The 22,017-nt window shown below is 42.1% G+C and overlaps 2 long non-coding RNA genes across 2 annotated transcripts; both read right to left on the bottom strand.

Annotated features, from left to right (window-relative positions):
• Window positions 1-1,909: 1,909 nt before the first annotated feature.
• On the bottom strand, window positions 1,910-3,759 carry LOC150040194 (uncharacterized). Its single transcript, XR_016534032.1, has 3 exons — window positions 3,672-3,759; window positions 2,574-2,611; window positions 1,910-2,004 (listed from the first exon to the last, which is right to left on the bottom strand). It is a non-coding gene; the product is annotated as an uncharacterized LOC150040194 (long non-coding RNA).
• A 10,303-nt stretch (window positions 3,760-14,062) lies between these two features.
• LOC150040193 (uncharacterized) lies at window positions 14,063-15,916 on the bottom strand. Its single transcript, XR_016534033.1, has 3 exons — window positions 15,829-15,916; window positions 14,731-14,768; window positions 14,063-14,157 (listed from the first exon to the last, which is right to left on the bottom strand). It is a non-coding gene; the product is annotated as an uncharacterized LOC150040193 (long non-coding RNA).
• Between the last annotated feature and the right edge of the window lie 6,101 nt (window positions 15,917-22,017).

Raw genomic sequence — 22,017 nt, 5'->3', positions numbered from 1 at the left:
GGATAATGAAAAGAGGGAGACTGAGTCACCAATAATATGGCTGAAGGAATGGATATTGGCCAACTCTTTCCTCAGCACCAACTCAGCAATTGACAACGCAAAGGACCTTGGTTTGGCCCAGGATATTCTAGTTTTCATTTCTTTCCATAATGCTGTTCCTTCCTAGACGCTGGGATTCAACGAACGAATCAGTGTATGCATGACACTGGGAAAGCCTAAGAATACCAGGGGTTTGGAACTGAACTTTTAGGATTAGACAGGACACAAAGCTGGGTATCCATGAGTCTTGCCAGGTGATTTTACACAAGACAGTGTAATGTGTGTGAGGCGAAGCCAGTGAGTCCTTACCTGCTTTTGCTTGAAGAATTCCCCGTGCCCCAAATGAAACTTGGGCTAGGATGTTCCAAGCATTCTACCAAAGGAAACCAAGACATTTAGGTGGGGTTGCATAAGAGACTGACTTCCTTTCAGACAAACACACACAAGTAATATTCAACACAGGAAGGCACTGACGTAACCGTGACACCTAAATGAACACCAAAGGAAAAGCCCTGAAGTAATTCATTGGCATAGTAGATGTGGGTTTGAGACAGGCATTAGTTCGGTTCACACTGCATATCTCCCTATGGCAAGATGAAAATACTTTTCTTCCGATTGCTAAGCAGCAAAAGGTTTGCCATCAAAGCCATTTACAGAGTACTTGTGAGTTGAAAGCACAGCATTTACACTCCTGGTATAGTTCACATTTGACGTGGCAGACACAGAACTACAGAACCAGCGACCTACCTTTATCCCAATCTTCAGCACAGGAAGGAAATTGCCCTGTGGTTCCAGACCACTCATCCTGAATCTCGGTGGGAATGAGGTTCACTACATAAAAGAGGACATACCACATCACAACTATGTGACACTCTTAAGTGGCCCACTCGCATTTGAATCGTGCAGTGGAGGTCAGACTCACCCCGGCTGTCTTCAACAGATGGTTTGTCCATACAAGTTGCCATATGGTAACTGAGTTGATCACGGGGAATAAGGTGGCGAGCATTGAAGGGACAAGTAGCTAGTTTGGCAGCTATATCGGGATGATTCTGTGGAACCAGGTTGCAAATACAAAATATGACTCCCAGCATCCCTTTTGGGTTGTGGCCTTGTTTGCCCCTCCTGTGACTCAAATGTCCACTGATTGTGTACCAGAGCAAAATGGACATTGCACCAAGAGGGAAAAGGTTCCTTAGAAAATGCTCCCCAGTTGGTGTCTGCCGCTATTCACATCTGGCTTAAGCAGAAGGAGACACATTCTGCCCCCGATTTCAAGTTTTCTACAGCAATGGTATTTGAAGAAAAGAGATTTCATTTGCACAAAACATATCAACCTTCAAATAGTGTGTAGTTTTTGCTGACTGCAAAATAGTTACTGTGAAATCCATATAGTGAGGATAGAAAAGAGATGCCAGCTAAATCTCTTTTGATCTCCTTTGGGCCCCTCTTCTGATAGCCAAACCTTTCCATTGGAAAGCCCTCTCAGAAACAAATGAAGTAGATTTCTGACATGGCCTTTTCAATTTAAAAATTCGATACTTGTCTTTTGGAGACTAGGCAAGAGTGAAGAAGAATAGCACCGCTTGTTAGCAAGCTTGGCCTTGCTGAAGGAGTGCTGGTCCACCAGAAATTCACCTTGCCTGTGCTCTGCAGTGTGGAGCTCTATTTCCACACAAGGTGCATTGTAATTCTGTAGGACTCCAATGCACATGTGGGCTAAAAGTGGTCCTGAAATCACAAAATAGTCTTTCTTTGCTCCTTCCACCTGGACACTGACACCATTATTTCCTTCCCAGTGGCTACACGGGATCCATAAAAGTAGGATTTCATGTGGTGACACTCTCCATTTTCAGGTGACATTTACCTTTTTGCATTTTACAAGGTGGTATGGGAATCTGCAAGACCTGATCATGTGAGTTTGATCATAGGGGCACTGCAATAACCTTTCAGGATCCACAGATTCACCTGAAAAAGAAAAGGGTTCCAAAACCTAGCTTTGGGAAAGACAGTCCTTTCACTTTGATTACTCTGGCAATGTCTGCATTTTTGGAGAACCATTACTCTGAGATGGATTAAAGTGGACCAAGGAATAACAGTAGAGAAACTCATTTCTGAGATAACTTGTGTACAATCACAAAGTTCATCATTGAGTGGTTAGACATTTCTGCATGCACACTTAGGAAAGGCATCAATCACACAGTTCACTTCCATTCTTCCCTTTCCAAAACCACCTATGAAACTCAAATTCATTACCAAAAGTTTGGATGTTCAGCTAACATCCCACAAAAACATACTTTTCTTGGGTAGCTTATGACATTATGCACTGTAGGTTTCAACAGAACGAAATAAGGAAAGAAAGAAAGAAAAGAAAGCATGAAAGAAAGAATGAAAAGAAAGAAAGAAAACGAGAGAGAGAGAGAGAGAGAGAGAGAGAGAGAGAGAGAGAGAGAGAAGAAAGAGAAAAAAGTAAGAAGGGAAACATCTACTGTACAAACCCAGAGTCTACCCAGGAATGAATTAAGGAAGATATGTACCTTCTTCCATTCTGACAGGCAGAGTATTCTTCACAATCCTGTGGGGAGAAAAAGCATCTCAGCAAAATCATGACTAATTCCATCAAAACCAAATTTTAAAACTTTGTCATTTTAGAAATTCCTGAAACTCATAGGAAAACGTCTATACGTGCTCTGAAGCTTTATTTACCCTCCGGAGTCAGTTTTGGCCGGGCCTGGGGATTGATTTCCTTTCTGGGGAATGGTCCCCGAGCCCTCTTAGGGTCACTATTGTCCAGATTGAACCAAATCACCGTTTCTGGCTTGGTCTCGGAATATGTTTCCAAACAAAAGTACCCAGAGCTTTGTGCATCCATTGTTCCCACTGTGTCTAAAAGAGGCACAGATGACCCAAGCTACACATATCCGCCAAGTAATTCCCTTTTCCACTGCATATATTTCACTTTCAAAGTGAATATTGGAAAGGTAGTAAATCGTATTTCACCAAGCGTCCGCAGCTTCAAGAAGGTACAACATTGGCCGGGGCAAATAGCCAAGACAAGTAGCATTACGTTCAGGTGAATTAAACTCTAAGATGTTTAGAAGTACGAGAGAAACACCCACAAAAAGTTCCCATCAAATCTGATATTTATCTCAACACATGCATCTGTGAAAGATGTGCTGAAATACTTGTCATTAGTGGCTTAGGCATAGTTTTTATTTTCAAGCTGCAGTCAGTCCAGTTTGTCAAACTCAGTCGGTAGTCCACTACAGCACAATTTATGTGCCTTTGCACTATGAACTACAGCCAGAGCCAAGAAGTCCTGTTTGCTCTCACCCACTAAATCATGACAGGAAAAGGAAAAGAGGTCCCGTGATGGGGGAGCAAAATGGACATTTTGTGAAGTCTGGACAGGAAATGGGTTCCAATAACTTTGTCCATAGATCATGGAGCCTACATTAAGGAAACTCTGGGGACTAGCTGGTGACACATAGGGAAGAAGGGAGAAAGCTAGTGTTTAGAGAGCGGATAGTCAAGATAATATCCTCGTGGCAAGCAGCTAACATACACATGGTGGAGTTGAAAGAAGGACAAAAAGCGAAGAGTCTCATGGGTCTTTGAAAGATTCCTGGACTCACCAGTGAACCCAGCAGTGTGGGATCCCTTCTTCACTGGGAAGGCAGTAGACCCAGCAGGCAGTTTTCCCTTGGCAACCTTTCCTTCTGTGTGGGGCCGCCGCTGGGAGGGGTGCCAGCTTTGTGACGCAGGTCAGCCTCCTCACTTCCGGGGCGCCCATCCAGGAAGTCCCGCCCACTTCCGCCTATGTCCACGGACACACCCCTTCCCATCCAAAAGAGGACAACTGGCCCTTCTTACACTTCCCGTCCATTTCTTGTCTGACATTGGTAGACACAGGCAAGAATTCAGCTGATAAAGGAGAGCTGTGACTCATTTTCACACAAGGTTCTACTAGGGTGCCATACCTCAACTACCCATTATTTCTAATTACTTCTGCCAACATCTCACTGGTATCTCTGCAGCATAGGTGGTCGGGTCATTCACTGCGTATTCATTTATTACTCACTTGAGCCTTCAAAGAAACATAGCTAGGAAAATTGGAAAATTCAAAACGTAAAGATGTTGGTGTGTGAATTAATTATGCATTAGGAAATTTCTCTGGACCTTGAAAGTGCCTACTGAACCATAATCTAAATACAAGTCCACACATCTGTTACCATGAAAGATTACATTGGGATAAGGATGGACTGGGTTTCCAGATGAAGATTAAATATGAAATCTTCAGCAAAACGTTGTTTGGGCTTCCCTGCATATTTCTCGGTTATTTCTTCATATCTTCCTATAACCTACCTTGAATTCTCCTCATGTAACATAATAGTAAAGTAGATAAGGATATGCAAACGAGTCTCACCATGAGAGTTTTATTACAAGAGAAGTTCACACCGTGGTGATTCCCGACCCACATGTATATGTCAAAACTCTGTCTGTCTGTCTGTCTCCCTTGTCATCCTGTTTTCTATGTTCTAGTTATGTGGTTCCTAGGGATGTATTATGGTTCTCGGGGCTGTCACTGATCTGTGGCTCCAGAGTTCTCTCTTCTACTGATTCTGGCCTGGGTATGGTTCTTGATTTCTTCAGCTGGGGGAACCACCTTGCCTTTAGAGAAACAACCCTACTTTGTTTCTCTACTGGTGAAGGAAAATAAGAGTCTCTCTGCTTTCAATGACAGGGCTGCCTTTGAACTGCTTTACTCAGATCTCATCTCCCTTCAATCGCTTGGATTACAGGCATGAACTCAGTACCACATACACCAAAAAAGTCAGGAGTGTTGTTGTGTCAGCACTGGTAGGGATCGAGCCTTGAGAAATGCGAAGGAGAGTGAACAGGAACTGGACTGAAAGCATCTACCTAGGATAAGAAGGAATTATGTACTTTTGCTCTTCCATGTATAATTTGAGCATGGAAGACAGGAATGAGGTGAACACTGTCAAACAAATTAGAGAAACAGAGAGACACTCAATCACACACACACCCACACACACACCAGACAGACAGATAGACAGATAGACAGACAGGAACACACACACACAGACAAACGCATTGACGAGAGAGACCTCAATGTATGTTAATGATTGGATCCTGCTGAGAAAGAAAAAACAAGTTTCTGACTCCATGGAGTTTGTTTGAAGTTTCGGGGGTGATATGAGGGAAACTGGCACAAAGAGGCAATCAAGCTATGGATTCTTTGTGCAAGCAGTGAATTCTTTATTTGACAACCATCACCTAAATTTATGGAAGTGTCATAGGAACATGATGTATTTGAATGGCAATTTGGATTTCCACAAGGGTTTCTCAGAGGTTATCCTTTTTTGCACTGATATACAGGAACCGTGACAGGTACAACCTGAAACCATACACATCTCAATACCCAAGTGTGGTCCTAGTCAGGAATCAGGTAGGGATCTTCGGCCATTCATGACACCGACTTTCACAAGACAAGTGAATTTTTCATTATGCCCAATGCATGCTTGTGGGACCCACAAGGGGATTTAACCTACCCTGCAGAAATAGAATTACCAGCAGGCTCTGAGCCTTCGACACAGCATCGAAGCAACAACAGACTGCCTTCATTGATCTGTGGAAAATGGGGTCAGATGTCTGAAACAACCTGTGTCGAGACATTTCATGGAACTCATACCTGCTGACAACTGGACTTCCTGAAAAGCTAAGATGGAACGTCTCTTCAGGATCTTGTACTATACGCTCGATGTATTCTAATACACATACACACATTGCCCAGAGATATGGTTTCCATCTTCATAATGAACAGGGCATCCGTGCAGATGGTGTTTGTGGTACCACTAATGAAGCTATCTTGCACTTTGAATATTCTTTCCATAGTCCTGCTTATGGTGGTACCAATGAGGGTCTTAGAAATCATGCATATCCATGTTTGTAATGACAGCGAAGCAGAGGATTTCAAAGACTAATGTCCACTTGTACTGGCAAGTACCGTGTCGCATCTCAGCCCAGACACACTCAGCAAAGGTGGACTGTTCTAAGGCACATCTGTTGTCACGCTAAGGATAACAGTTTTATGAATTCCACGGTGACTTCCAGATCCTTCCCTAACTAACAACATGGGTGAATGAGACCTCTATGTGGCTTCTTTGAATAGGATTCTGGCCACCTGTTCCAAGACATTTGGGAATGAGGAGCTAAATTGTCCCAAATGTCCAACTCCATTCTCTGGCAGAGGATTGGCTGTTGTTCTGTTGTCTAGGCTGCTGCCAGTACGGAATATGTAGATATTTCCCTGTAGACTACTGGTTCCACACCATTCCAAGCCATGATTGCATCATGATAGAGTTCACCCATCATGCTGCACTTGCTGATCAGATTATCGGAGGAATCCCACCAGTACCGCTCATAGTAAAACCCAAGGAACCTTGGTGGCAAAAAAGGGTCATTCCCAGAAGGAATTACATTTTAACCATGAAAATCAGAGAACCAATGAAGATCAAATTTTCCTTGGTGAACGCTAATCTTCTCAAATGCACTTGTGATGAGTACTTTCCCATGTCTGAACTTCCAAAAGTTTATTCAATGTCTTGTAACTCTGAAGAGTAATCCATGGCACCAAAGGAATGCAAAGGAATAGCAGTAGAAGAAGAATGTGGTGCAATTTACACATATGCTGCTACAATGGAAACTAGACTGAGCATGTAAGGCATGATGACAGAGTCCTGGGTTACTGTGAGTGCACTCTACTTTAAGCACTTGGTAAAAATACCTGTACATGGTCAAAGACAAAAACTTTCCTTTCCCCTTGAGAGCCGTGTACTGGTCAGATTCTCACCACTTAGCTGTAACCTGTCATGGAAGTGCAACTTTTCACTACACTCCATCAATGTTGGATGCCATTTTCTGTCAGGTGTTCCCTTGCAGTGAAGTATCACAAGCAGACATACACATAGTGGGGATTATCACTCGCTCATGCAAAGTTTGACAGAGTTATGCATGACAAATATTAGGCCAGAAATGTTTCTCAGACTGTTGACAACTTTCCCAAGAAGGCATTGAGAGGACCTGAGTTGCAACCATGTTCTCATTTGGAGGAATAGGGTTGAACCTGCCTGACTGCACTGGAAAGACCAGAGTAGTTGTCTTCCCTAAGAGAAACCTAGGCACTTCCTTCAGTTCACCATCAGGTTTTCCTTACCTGTATTTTCCCAGTCAAACTAAAAGGGGTAATGTACAGGCCCCTGGGTTCTGTGATGAGGATTGAGGGCGAGCAAGGTATTTTCCAAAGAAATCGGAGAGAGTTGACATCGTAAATGAAAATCCATTCAAGTCCTGAGAGTCCTAATACATTTAATATTGTAACTCATTAAAACTGAAGTAAAACCTGGAACCAATGTGTTTTGCCTGATGAATCATTTCTGAAAGGGAATGAATGAGAATTAGCATTATCTCACATTCCTAGGGAAAGGAAGCTTGAATATATCTCTCTGGACAACCGAAGAGCAACAAGCAACTACCGGGGATGTGGCAGTGATAAATTAGCACATTGGCAACTAGCGGTGAGACTAGCTGGCTTTCTTGAACTCATTATCCATAGAAACATAACAAACATATGCACAGCTTCTGAGAATTAGACTGGGTCTCTTCTGAGTATATATTTTAAAGTGTGTTCATGTGAAAATTGACCCTAGGAAAATCCATTCGGCAATTTTTTAAATTTTATTTTGCTTTTGGCCAGTCTTGGCCCTTGATCTCAGGGCCTTGGCAGGACTCCTGGGGTTTATCCACTAGAGCTCTACCACTTCGTCCACACCACCAGTTCTGTGGTCCTGTGGAATCAAAGCCAAGGCTTCATGCATGCTAAGGAAGCACTCTCTTTCTGTGAGAATCTCCCAGCTGAGAACCCTTTCTTTTAATAGCTGGTGCCGAATTCTTCATGAGCCTTTGGCTCTGCCTTACTTCACTTACCATGATTTGGTTCGATGCCCCTCCATTTGGGTTCAGATTGGGGCGATGTCATTAGTGGGAATGGCAGCGGAGAATACCACTGTGTATCAATACTCCGTTGCCTTAATATCTATTTAGGGTCCTCTCAGTTGGTTGCATACATAAGCCACATGAAATAACGCGGCAGTGAACATCACTGTGCTAGGAGCCTCAGCATGGCCACCCTTCTGGACATTTCGGGAAATGCCCAGGGTTTGGGTTGTGTGTCATAGGGAACCTCCATATTTAAGTTTCCCTCCTGTGTAACATGTAGTGAACAGTTTGCATTTGCCAGTAGTGGATCACAGTCATTCAACAGATATGCACATGAGACCATATGGACGGGACTAACGAATTCAACAATCAGACATGGAAACAAGAGGTCTTTCTGAGAATTTCTGGTCTTAATAAACTATGTAAATCAGTTTCTTTTCTCTACTTTCCCCTTGTGCATTGTCTCAACAGGTTACCGTATCTGATATTGTTTCCTGGCACATTTTTCTTTTTTTTACACATTCATGCCTTTATTTTACATAGGGATGGGAAGAGAAATACAAGAAGTTCTGAGTGGGAGGTTGAAGGGAGAATTACTTGAGGTGCCATACTAATGTTCGAGATATAAGGAAACCATTACCTGACACTTGCGTTAGACCACTATACCTTACCAGAAAAAGAAACACATTTTCCAAAAACTATAAGAAATTACTCAAAGAGTACTCATAGGAATGTGGTCAATCTCAACCACTTCATGGAACCTCTTGTAATGGATCTGTATTACTTTAATAGCACTGATGTGTAACACATCGCCCGAAAGAGAAAAAAGCAGTCCGGTGCTTCAGAATAAATACAGAAAATGCAATCAGCAGGACTGCAGAAAGGATTTCCTCCTGTTTGGAAGTAAGATGAGCAGAATTCTTCTCTAATTCTAATGCATGAAAATATACACAAAACGATGGATGATCAAACAAGAAGTTTCCTACACATGCTTATCAAGCATCATGTAAAAGGCATATGAATGGAAAGGGATGGAATACAGAAGCCTACCTGTGTTCAATAAGGACTATGTCACGATTCTGAGGTACAACATTTCAAAAAAGAAACTAACAAACAACCCAAAATACTAACACCACACAACAACAAAACCAAAAAAATATCTACTCTGATAACATTTTTCAGAGGGAAAATCCCGGTGAGTACAGAGGAGTAAAAATCACAGCGTAAGGAAGACGAAAAAGGGTACGTACGTGCAAAGCTTTCCAATTGCAGAAACCTATCAATGATTCGTATATCATCTTAACACATGTACACACATAAATGCATAGAAATTTTATATTATTCTTCATCCTGCTGGCATCAATGACAGATCCCGGTACAGAGAGAAATTGCAAGGTTCTACAGTAACATACATGATCTGAAGTTGCCACCAGCTCTACTCTTCACAATGAATGACAGGTCAAATCACACGAGGCTCAAATTTCAGATCTACCAAGTCAGACCTTTCGTGGTGTTGAAAGACAGCCATGATAAATATAAACAATATTTCAGCAGTAAACTCAATTGGATGAGAGAACAAAACGTCATTGGTTGCACATGTAAGTACTTGGAATTCTCTAATCACACAAGAAAACATGATTATGAATGCATGTAAGGTTCACCAAAAAACACAAAAGCCACAATTCCACGGAATGCTAAATGGTAAACAGTTGCTTTCTTCAGTTCACAAGCACACTATTTCCTTTTCCGCGTCCAAAGAAGGACAAGATGGGTCCAACTTGGGACACCAGGTTGGAAAAGGGAAATGAATTCTAGGATCATGGTTTCACATGGACAGCTCTACCGAGAATGCCCCTTGGAAACATAGCCTTTCCGCATCACAATTCACCCTGTGGCTCATGTGAACCGTGCCGGGTGGAATGAAGCCCAAGAAGACGGTGCGGTGATTGCATACCAGCAACAACATATGTCAGGACAATTGATTTACCCCAGGTAATAACCAACTCTCTGTTCACTTATATATAATAACCCACATACTTACCCTCTGCATAGATGTATCTCAGGAAGCTCTCTCGCTATTCCTCAATTCCTTCTGTGAATATAAAATATGCCAAAATTAGTTGCTTAGAAAGAGGGGCCTATGTTCATCCAAACATGCCATCACACTATGAACAAGATCTCAAATGTGTAGAATCATGCACAAAATACCGATGCAACTGGAAATGTCTATGAGAAATTTCAATGGTTTATAGGAAGTGGCAAAGAATAAAAATGTCTTCAAACATCTCTGATTATGTGATTTCTCTTCATTTCTTTTCTCGATGTCTTTGATGTGACAGATGTATACACATAGAGTTCCATATATATCCTACTCATTACCAATGCTACTCTTTAGGTCTGCGTTTTCTATTTTCCTTAAAAAGTTTCATAAGTAATTCAAAATCATGAAATAGGGAATGTGCAAAAAGAAATTCCTGGCAATACTCTTTCTCCAGTCTTTTTTGAATGCACATATTGACTCAGTGGACATATTAAGCCACCAAGAAGATTCTCGGGGAGCATTTACACTAAGAGGCAGACAGGAACCTCTCTTGAAGAAGGAACAATTCCTTTAGTACTATGTAGTAACCTTCTTTGTCTTTTCTTACTAATTTTGGTTTGAAGTCTATTTAATCTGATATGAGGATGGCAACTCCAGCCTGTTTATGGGGGTCGTTAGCTTGTTAGAGTTTATTCCAACCTCTCACTTTCAAAAGATGCTTGCCTTTTTGGGTAAGATGTGTCTCTTGAAGACAGCAGAACTGTAGCTCTTGCTTTTTCATCCAACTAGACAGCCTATGCTGTTTAATTGGAGAGTTGAGTCAAGATCAGGAAAACGAATGACAACAGATGATGGAGGGGATGTGGCCAGGAGGGATCACTACTACACTGTTGGTGGGAGTGCAAACTCGTTCAACCACTATGGAAAGCAGTGTGGCAGTGCCTCAAAAGGCTAAACATAGAACTCCCCTATGACCCAGCAATTCCACTACTTGGCATTTACCCAACCACCCAGAAACAAGGACATATTAAACCCACTAGCACAAAAATGTTCATTGCAGCACTATTCACCATAGCAAAGATATGGAACCAACCTAGATGTCCCTCAGTTGATGAGTGGATCAACAAGTTGTGGTATTTGTAAACAATGGAATTCTATGCTGCTGTCAGAAAGAATGACATCGCCCCATTTGTTAGGAAATGGAAAGACTTAGAAAAAATCATATTAAGTGAAGTAAGCCAGACTCAAAGGAACTTAGGCTCAATGGTTTCCCTCATTCGTCATAATCAGTAGAAACCTTGGGCTCTACTAGCAGAGATTTGCAATAGAGCAAACTCTTGATACATAAGGACATATAATGTGAAGCTAATTGAAAGGACCTCCAAGATAGTGAAACAAAAGCCATATAATGAATGATTGTTGTCCTTAATGTACTATGTTGTCTCTCATCTCCTTTGCTGTCCCTTGGTTATCTCATATTGGTATAGTATCTCACTTTGTTATCTGATATCTTGAATTTATTTGTATTTGGATATTTGAAATTTGATAGGGAGGGGGGAAAACCAAGATGGGTGCGGGGTGTGGGGGGGAGGAAAACGGGTACCAAGACATGTGAAAGGGTATCAATGTATGTGAATTAATGCACCTTCTATCTGGCAAATATCATGTAACCCTTTTACTAATTACACTAAAAAAAAAGAAAAAAAAGAAGGAACAATTCTCTTCCTGCTGTCATACCTCTATAATCAATTTGGGAATTGAGAAGCTGTTGAAAGGTACTGGTTGGCATTTCCAGAGTCACTTTAAGAATGTGTTTAATGCTTCTCTCCTGAAATCCTAGCAGGACAGCACACTGAGCTAAGGGGAAACCCAGGAAAGTCTTCTCTACAGTTACGCTCTTTGCAATTGGCAGGGGTCTGTGGCTCCAATGAAACAGCACTTGACTTCTGCTGAAAAGGGGAGGTACAGGGACCATCTCCAGGCTGACAGCCACTCAGGACCATCACCACCACCACCACCACCACCACCACCACCAAGAGTAATTGTATACAATCAATGGATAATGAAAAGAGGGAGACTGAGTCACCAATAATATGGCTGAAGGAATGGATATTGGCCAACTCTTTCCTCAGCACCAACTCAGCAATTGACAACGCAAAGGACCTTGGTTTGGCCCAGGATATTCTAGTTTTCATTTCTTTCCATAATGCTGTTCCTTCCTAGACGCTGGGATTCAACGAACGAATCAGTGTATGCATGACACTGGGAAAGCCTAAGAATACCAGGGGTTTGGAACTGAACTTTTAGGATTAGACAGGACACAAAGCTGGGTATCCATGAGTCTTGCCAGGTGATTTTACACAAGACAGTGTAATGTGTGTGAGGCGAAGCCAGTGAGTCCTTACCTGCTTTTGCTTGAAGAATTCCCCGTGCCCCAAATGAAACTTGGGCTAGGATGTTCCAAGCATTCTACCAAAGGAAACCAAGACATTTAGGTGGGGTTGCATAAGAGACTGACTTCCTTTCAGACAAACACACACAAGTAATATTCAACACAGGAAGGCACTGACGTAACCGTGACACCTAAATGAACACCAAAGGAAAAGCCCTGAAGTAATTCATTGGCATAGTAGATGTGGGTTTGAGACAGGCATTAGTTCGGTTCACACTGCATATCTCCCTATGGCAAGATGAAAATACTTTTCTTCCGATTGCTAAGCAGCAAAAGGTTTGCCATCAAAGCCATTTACAGAGTACTTGTGAGTTGAAAGCACAGCATTTACACTCCTGGTATAGTTCACATTTGACGTGGCAGACACAGAACTACAGAACCAGCGACCTACCTTTATCCCAATCTTCAGCACAGGAAGGAAATTGCCCTGTGGTTCCAGACCACTCATCCTGAATCTCGGTGGGAATGAGGTTCACTACATAAAAGAGGACATACCACATCACAACTATGTGACACTCTTAAGTGGCCCACTCGCATTTGAATCGTGCAGTGGAGGTCAGACTCACCCCGGCTGTCTTCAACAGATGGTTTGTCCATACAAGTTGCCATATGGTAACTGAGTTGATCACGGGGAATAAGGTGGCGAGCATTGAAGGGACAAGTAGCTAGTTTGGCAGCTATATCGGGATGATTCTGTGGAACCAGGTTGCAAATACAAAATATGACTCCCAGCATCCCTTTTGGGTTGTGGCCTTGTTTGCCCCTCCTGTGACTCAAATGTCCACTGATTGTGTACCAGAGCAAAATGGACATTGCACCAAGAGGGAAAAGGTTCCTTAGAAAATGCTCCCCAGTTGGTGTCTGCCGCTATTCACATCTGGCTTAAGCAGAAGGAGACACATTCTGCCCCCGATTTCAAGTTTTCTACAGCAATGGTATTTGAAGAAAAGAGATTTCATTTGCACAAAACATATCAACCTTCAAATAGTGTGTAGTTTTTGCTGACTGCAAAATAGTTACTATGAAATCCATATAGTGAGGATAGAAAAGAGATGCCAGCTAAATCTCTTTTGATCTCCTTTGGGCCCCTCTTCTGATAGCCAAACCTTTCCATTGGAAAGCCCTCTCAGAAACAAATGAAGTAGATTTCTGACATGGCCTTTTCAATTTAAAAATTCGATACTTGTCTTTTGGAGACTAGGCAAGAGTGAAGAAGAATAGCACCGCTTGTTAGCAAGCTTGGCCTTGCTGAAGGAGTGCTGGTCCACCAGAAATTCACCTTGCCTGTGCTCTGCAGTGTGGAGCTCTATTTCCACACAAGGTGCATTGTAATTCTGTAGGACTCCAATGCACATGTGGGCTAAAAGTGGTCCTGAAATCACAAAATAGTCTTTCTTTGCTCCTTCCACCTGGACACTGACACCATTATTTCCTTCCCAGTGGCTACACGGGATCCATAAAAGTAGGATTTCATGTGGTGACACTCTCCATTTTCAGGTGACATTTACCTTTTTGCATTTTACAAGGTGGTATGGGAATCTGCAAGACCTGATCATGTGAGTTTGATCATAGGGGCACTGCAATAACCTTTCAGGATCCACAGATTCACCTGAAAAAGAAAAGGGTTCCAAAACCTAGCTTTGGGAAAGACAGTCCTTTCACTTTGATTACTCTGGCAATGTCTGCATTTTTGGAGAACCATTACTCTGAGATGGATTAAAGTGGACCAAGGAATAACAGTAGAGAAACTCATTTCTGAGATAACTTGTGTACAATCACAAAGTTCATCATTGAGTGGTTAGACATTTCTGCATGCACACTTAGGAAAGGCATCAATCACACAGTTCACTTCCATTCTTCCCTTTCCAAAACCACCTATGAAACTCAAATTCATTACCAAAAGTTTGGATGTTCAGCTAACATCCCACAAAAACATACTTTTCTTGGGTAGCTTATGACATTATGCACTGTAGGTTTCAACAGAACGAAATAAGGAAAGAAAGAAAGAAAAGAAAGCATGAAAGAAAGAATGAAAAGAAAGAAAGAAAACGAGAGAGAGAGAGAGAGAGAGAGAGAGAGAGAGAGAGAGAGAGAGAGAGAAGAAAGAGAAAAAAGTAAGAAGGGAAACATCTACTGTACAAACCCAGAGTCTACCCAGGAATGAATTAAGGAAGATATGTACCTTCTTCCATTCTGACAGGCAGAGTATTCTTCACAATCCTGTGGGGAGAAAAAGCATCTCAGCAAAATCATGACTAATTCCATCAAAACCAAATTTTAAAACTTTGTCATTTTAGAAATTCCTGAAACTCATAGGAAAACGTCTATACGTGCTCTGAAGCTTTATTTACCCTCCGGAGTCAGTTTTGGCCGGGCCTGGGGATTGATTTCCTTTCTGGGGAATGGTCCCCGAGCCCTCTTAGGGTCACTATTGTCCAGATTGAACCAAATCACCGTTTCTGGCTTGGTCTCGGAATATGTTTCCAAACAAAAGTACCCAGAGCTTTGTGCATCCATTGTTCCCACTGTGTCTAAAAGAGGCACAGATGACCCAAGCTACACATATCCGCCAAGTAATTCCCTTTTCCACTGCATATATTTCACTTTCAAAGTGAATATTGGAAAGGTAGTAAATCGTATTTCACCAAGCGTCCGCAGCTTCAAGAAGGTACAACATTGGCCGGGGCAAATAGCCAAGACAAGTAGCATTACGTTCAGGTGAATTAAACTCTAAGATGTTTAGAAGTACGAGAGAAACACCCACAAAAAGTTCCCATCAAATCTGATATTTATCTCAACACATGCATCTGTGAAAGATGTGCTGAAATACTTGTCATTAGTGGCTTAGGCATAGTTTTTATTTTCAAGCTGCAGTCAGTCCAGTTTGTCAAACTCAGTCGGTAGTCCACTACAGCACAATTTATGTGCCTTTGCACTATGAACTACAGCCAGAGCCAAGAAGTCCTGTTTGCTCTCACCCACTAAATCATGACAGGAAAAGGAAAAGAGGTCCCGTGATGGGGGAGCAAAATGGACATTTTGTGAAGTCTGGACAGGAAATGGGTTCCAATAACTTTGTCCATGGATCATGGAGCCTACATTAAGGAAACTCTGGGGACTAGCTGGTGACACATAGGGAAGAAGGGAGAAAGCTAGTGTTTAGAGAGCGGATAGTCAAGATAATATCCTCGTGGCAAGCAGCTAACATACACATGGTGGAGTTGAAAGAAGGACAAAAAGCGAAGAGTCTCATGGGTCTTTGAAAGATTCCTGGACTCACCAGTGAACCCAGCAGTGTGGGATCCCTTCTTCACTGGGAAGGCAGTAGACCCAGCAGGCAGTTTTCCCTTGGCAACCTTTCCTTCTGTGTGGGGCCGCCGCTGGGAGGGGTGCCAGCTTTGTGACGCAGGTCAGCCTCCTCACTTCCGGGGCGCCCATCCAGGAAGTCCCGCCCACTTCCGCCTATGTCCACGGACACACCCCTTCCCATCCAAAAGAGGACAACTGGCCCTTCTTACACTTCCCGTCCATTTCTTGTCTGACATTGGTAGACACAGGCAAGAATTCAGCTGATAAAGGAGAGCTGTGACTCATTTTCACACAACGTTCTACTAGGGTGCCATACCTCAACTACCCATTATTTCTAATTACTTCTGCCAACATCTCACTGGTATCTCTGCAGCATAGGTGGTCGGGTCATTCACTGCGTATTCATTTATTACTCACTTGAGCCTTCAAAGAAACATAGCTAGGAAAATTGGAAAATTCAAAACGTAAAGATGTTGGTGTGTGAATTAATTATGCATTAGGAAATTTCTCTGGACCTTGAAAGTGCCTACTGAACCATAATCTAAATACAAGTCCACACATCTGTTACCATGAAAGATTACATTGGGATAAGGATGGACTGGGTTTCCAGATGAAGATTAAATATGAAATCTTCAGCAAAACGTTGTTTGGGCTTCCCTGCATATTTCTCGGTTATTTCTTCATATCTTCCTATAACCTACCTTGAATTCTCCTCATGTAACATAATAGTAAAGTAGATAAGGATATGCAAACGAGTCTCACCATGAGAGTTTTATTACAAGAGAAGTTCACACCGTGGTGATTCCCGACCCACATGTATATGTCAAAACTCTGTCTGTCTGTCTGTCTCCCTTGTCATCCTGTTTTCTATGTTCTAGTTATGTGGTTCCTAGGGATGTATTATGGTTCTCGGGGCTGTCACTGATCTGTGGCTCCAGAGTTCTCTCTTCTACTGATTCTGGCCTGGGTATGGTTCTTGATTTCTTCAGCTGGGGGAACCACCTTGCCTTTAGAGAAACAACCCTACTTTGTTTCTCTACTGGTGAAGGAAAATAAGAGTCTCTCTGCTTTCAATGACAGGGCTGCCTTTGAACTGCTTTACTCAGATCTCATCTCCCTTCAATCGCTTGGATTACAGGCATGAACTCAGTACCACATACACCAAAAAAGTCAGGAGTGTTGTTGTGTCAGCACTGGTAGGGATCGAGCCTTGAGAAATGCGAAGGAGAGTGAACAGGAACTGGACTGAAAGCATCTACCTAGGATAAGAAGGAATTATGTACTTTTGCTCTTCCATGTATAATTTGAGCATGGAAGACAGGAATGAGGTGAACACTGTCAAACAAATTAGAGAAACAGAGAGACACTCAATCACACACACACCCACACACACACCAGACAGACAGATAGACAGATAGACAGACAGGAACACACACACACAGACAAACGCATTGACGAGAGAGACCTCAATGTATGTTAATGATTGGATCCTGCTGAGAAAGAAAAAACAAGTTTCTGACTCCATGGAGTTTGTTTGAAGTTTCGGGGGTGATATGAGGGAAACTGGCACAAAGAGGCAATCAAGCTATGGATTCTTTGTGCAAGCAGTGAATTCTTTATTTGACAACCATCACCTAAATTTATGGAAGTGTCATAGGAACATGATGTATTTGAATGGCAATTTGGATTTCCACAAGGGTTTCTCAGAGGTTATCCTTTTTTGCACTGATATACAGGAACCGTGACAGGTACAACCTGAAACCATACACATCTCAATACCCAAGTGTGGTCCTAGTCAGGAATCAGGTAGGGATCTTCGGCCATTCATGACACCGACTTTCACAAGACAAGTGAATTTTTCATTATGCCCAATGCATGCTTGTGGGACCCACAAGGGGATTTAACCTACCCTGCAGAAATAGAATTACCAGCAGGCTCTGAGCCTTCGACACAGCATCGAAGCAACAACAGACTGCCTTCATTGATCTGTGGAAAATGGGGTCAGATGTCTGAAACAACCTGTGTCGAGACATTTCATGGAACTCATACCTGCTGACAACTGGACTTCCTGAAAAGCTAAGATGGAACGTCTCTTCAGGATCTTGTACTATACGCTCGATGTATTCTAATACACATACACACATTGCCCAGAGATATGGTTTCCATCTTCATAATGAACAGGGCATCCGTGCAGATGGTGTTTGTGGTACCACTAATGAAGCTATCTTGCACTTTGAATATTCTTTCCATAGTCCTGCTTATGGTGGTACCAATGAGGGTCTTAGAAATCATGCATATCCATGTTTGTAATGACAGCGAAGCAGAGGATTTCAAAGACTAATGTCCACTTGTACTGGCAAGTACCGTGTCGCATCTCAGCCCAGACACACTCAGCAAAGGTGGACTGTTCTAAGGCACATCTGTTGTCACGCTAAGGATAACAGTTTTATGAATTCCACGGTGACTTCCAGATCCTTCCCTAACTAACAACATGGGTGAATGAGACCTCTATGTGGCTTCTTTGAATAGGATTCTGGCCACCTGTTCCAAGACATTTGGGAATGAGGAGCTAAATTGTCCCAAATGTCCAACTCCATTCTCTGGCAGAGGATTGGCTGTTGTTCTGTTGTCTAGGCTGCTGCCAGTACGGAATATGTAGATATTTCCCTGTAGACTACTGGTTCCACACCATTCCAAGCCATGATTGCATCATGATAGAGTTCACCCATCATGCTGCACTTGCTGATCAGATTATCGGAGGAATCCCACCAGTACCGCTCATAGTAAAACCCAAGGAACCTTGGTGGCAAAAAAGGGTCATTCCCAGAAGGAATTACATTTTAACCATGAAAATCAGAGAACCAATGAAGATCAAATTTTCCTTGGTGAACGCTAATCTTCTCAAATGCACTTGTGATGAGTACTTTCCCATGTCTGAACTTCCAAAACTTTATTCAATGTCTTGTAACTCTGAAGAGTAATCCATGGCACCAAAGGAATGCAAAGGAATAGCAGTAGAAGAAGAATGTGGTGCAATTTACACATATGCTGCTACAATGGAAACTAGACTGAGCATGTAAGGCATGATGACAGAGTCCTGGGTTACTGTGAGTGCACTCTACTTTAAGCACTTGGTAAAAATACCTGTACATGGTCAAAGACAAAAACTTTCCTTTCCCCTTGAGAGCCGTGTACTGGTCAGATTCTCACCACTTAGCTGTAACCTGTCATGGAAGTGCAACTTTTCACTACACTCCATCAATGTTGGATGCCATTTTCTGTCAGGTGTTCCCTTGCAGTGAAGTATCACAAGCAGACATACACATAGTGGGGATTATCACTCGCTCATGCAAAGTTTGACAGAGTTATGCATGACAAATATTAGGCCAGAAATGTTTCTCAGACTGTTGACAACTTTCCCAAGAAGGCATTGAGAGGACCTGACTTGCAACCATGTTCTCATTTGGAGGAATAGGGTTGAACCTGCCTGACTGCACTGGAAAGACCAGAGTAGTTGTCTTCCCTAAGAGAAACCTAGGCACTTCCTTCAGTTCACCATCAGGTTTTCCTTACCTGTATTTTCCCAGTCAAACTAAAAGGGGTAATGTACAGGCCCCTGGGTTCTGTGATGAGGATTGAGGGCGAGCAAGGTATTTTCCAAAGAAATCGGAGAGAGTTGACATCGTAAATGAAAATCCATTCAAGTCCTGAGAGTCCTAATACATTTAATATTGTAACTCATTAAAACTGAAGTAAAACCTGGAACCAATGTGTTTTGCCTGATGAATCATTTCTGAAAGGGAATGAATGAGAATTAGCATTATCTCACATTCCTAGGGAAAGGAAGCTTGAATATATCTCTCTGGACAACCGAAGAGCAACAAGCAACTACCGGGGATGTGGCAGTGATAAATTAGCACATTGGCAACTAGCGGTGAGACTAGCTGGCTTTCTTGAACTCATTATCCATAGAAACATAACAAACATATGCACAGCTTCTGAGAATTAGACTGGGTCTCTTCTGAGTATATATTTTAAAGTGTGTTCATGTGAAAATTGACCCTAGGAAAATCCATTCGGCAATTTTTTAAATTTTATTTTGCTTTTGGCCAGTCTTGGCCCTTGATCTCAGGGCCTTGGCAGGACTCCTGGGGTTTATCCACTAGAGCTCTACCACTTCGTCCACACCACCAGTTCTGTGGTCCTGTGGAATCAAAGCCAAGGCTTCATGCATGCTAAGGAAGCACTCTCTTTCTGTGAGAATCTCCCAGCTGAGAACCCTTTCTTTTAATAGCTGGTGCCGAATTCTTCATGAGCCTTTGGCTCTGCCTTACTTCACTTACCATGATTTGGTTCGATGCCCCTCCATTTGGGTTCAGATTGGGGCGATGTCATTAGTGGGAATGGCAGCGGAGAATACCACTGTGTATCAATACTCCGTTGCCTTAATATCTATTTAGGGTCCTCTCAGTTGGTTGCATACATAAGCCACATGAAATAACGCGGCAGTGAACATCACTGTGCTAGGAGCCTCAGCATGGCCACCCTTCTGGACATTTCGGGAAATGCCCAGGGTTTGGGTTGTGTGTCATAGGGAACCTCCATATTTAAGTTTCCCTCCTGTGTAACATGTAGTGAACAGTTTGCATTTGCCAGTAGTGGATCACAGTCATTCAACAGATATGCACATGAGACCATATGGACGGGACTAACGAATTCAACAATCAGACATGGAAACAAGAGGTCTTTCTGAGAATTTCTGGTCTTAATAAACTATGTAAATCAGTTTCTTTTCTCTACTTTCCCCTTGTGCATTGTCTCAACAGGTTACCGTATCTGATATTGTTTCCTGGCACATTTTTCTTTTTTTTACACATTCATGCCTTTATTTTACATAGGGATGGGAAGAGAAATACAAGAAGTTCTGAGTGGGAGGTTGAAGGGAGAATTACTTGAGGTGCCATACTAATGTTCGAGATATAAGGAAACCATTACCTGACACTTGCGTTAGACCACTATACCTTACCAGAAAAAGAAACACATTTTCCAAAAACTATAAGAAATTACTCAAAGAGTACTCATAGGAATGTGGTCAATCTCAACCACTTCATGGAACCTCTTGTAATGGATCTGTATTACTTTAATAGCACTGATGTGTAACACATCGCCCGAAAGAGAAAAAAGCAGTCCGGTGCTTCAGAATAAATACAGAAAATGCAATCAGCAGGACTGCAGAAAGGATTTCCTCCTGTTTGGAAGTAAGATGAGCAGAATTCTTCTCTAATTCTAATGCATGAAAATATACACAAAACGATGGATGATCAAACAAGAAGTTTCCTACACATGCTTATCAAGCATCATGTAAAAGGCATATGAATGGAAAGGGATGGAATACAGAAGCCTACCTGTGTTCAATAAGGACTATGTCACGATTCTGAGGTACAACATTTCAAAAAAGAAACTAACAAACAACCCAAAATACTAACACCACACAACAACAAAACCAAAAAAATATCTACTCTGATAACATTTTTCAGAGGGAAAATCCCGGTGAGTACAGAGGAGTAAAAATCACAGCGTAAGGAAGACGAAAAAGGGTACGTACGTGCAAAGCTTTCCAATTGCAGAAACCTATCAATGATTCGTATATCATCTTAACACATGTACACACATAAATGCATAGAAATTTTATATTATTCTTCATCCTGCTGGCATCAATGACAGATCCCGGTACAGAGAGAAATTGCAAGGTTCTACAGTAACATACATGATCTGAAGTTGCCACCAGCTCTACTCTTCACAATGAATGACAGGTCAAATCACACGAGGCTCAAATTTCAGATCTACCAAGTCAGACCTTTCGTGGTGTTGAAAGACAGCCATGATAAATATAAACAATATTTCAGCAGTAAACTCAATTGGATGAGAGAACAAAACGTCATTGGTTGCACATGTAAGTACTTGGAATTCTCTAATCACACAAGAAAACATGATTATGAATGCATGTAAGGTTCACCAAAAAACACAAAAGCCACAATTCCACGGAATGCTAAATGGTAAACAGTTGCTTTCTTCAGTTCACAAGCACACTATTTCCTTTTCCGCGTCCAAAGAAGGACAAGATGGGTCCAACTTGGGACACCAGGTTGGAAAAGGGAAA

The sequence above is a fragment of the Megascapheus bottae genome, chromosome Y (assembly GCF_031878675.1).
Source record: "Megascapheus bottae isolate mThoBot1 chromosome Y, mThoBot2.hap1, whole genome shotgun sequence".
NCBI lineage: Eukaryota > Metazoa > Chordata > Mammalia > Rodentia > Geomyidae > Megascapheus > Megascapheus bottae.
The sequence above is the reverse complement of the archived record's forward strand: the minus strand, read 5'-3'. Positions and strand labels throughout refer to the sequence as shown.